This window comes from Orycteropus afer, unplaced genomic scaffold (genome assembly GCF_000298275.1).
Source record: "Orycteropus afer afer isolate SDZICR_OR568_19922 unplaced genomic scaffold, OryAfe1.0 scaffold00235, whole genome shotgun sequence".
Lineage (NCBI taxonomy): Eukaryota > Metazoa > Chordata > Mammalia > Tubulidentata > Orycteropodidae > Orycteropus > Orycteropus afer.
The window spans coordinates 3,878,149-3,878,961 of NW_006921822.1; positions in this window are offsets into that span (position 1 = coordinate 3,878,149).

Sequence of the window (813 nt, forward strand, 5' to 3'; positions counted from 1 at the left end):
AAAAGTGAATTTACTCTGTAAATCTTCACCCAAATCAAAATAAAATTAAAAATAAATAAATAAATAAAAATAAAAATAAAAAAAATGAAATGGTTGAACATCAATCAATTCTTTTCAGTACAGTGTATTCCTTCCATCTTCGTTTGATGCTTCCTGCATTGTTCAATATTTTGCCCACAGAATCCTTCAGTATTACAACTTGAAGTTTGAATTTTTTCTTCAGTTCTTTCAGCTTGAGAAATGCTAAGCATGTTCTTCCCCTTTGATTTTCTAACTGCTGGTCTTTGCACATTTCATTATAATGCTTTACTTTCTCTTCTCAAGCTGCCCTTTGAAATCTTTTGTTCAGCTCTTTTACTTTATCATTTCTTCCATTCCCTTTAGCTACTCTCCCTTCGAGAGCAAGTTTCAGATTATTTTCTGACATCCATTTTGGTCTTCTTTTCCTGTCTTTTTAATGAACATGTGTTGTTGTTAAGTGCCGTCGAGTCATTTCTGACTCATAGCAACCCCTGCGCAGCAGAACGAAACAATGCCCGATCCCATGCCAGCTCCATGATCCTTGCTATACTTGAGTCCATTGTTGCAGCCACAATGTAAATCCATCTCATCGAAGGCGTACCCCTCTTTCGTCGACCCTCCACCTTACCAAGCATGACACCCCTCTCCAGGGAATGGTCCCCTCTGACAACATGACCAAAGTAGGTGAGATGAAGTCTGACCATCCTTGCTTCCAAGGACCATCTTGGCTGCATTTCCTCCAGGGCAGATCTGTTAGTTCTTCTGGCAGTCCATGGTACCTTCAGCATTCTT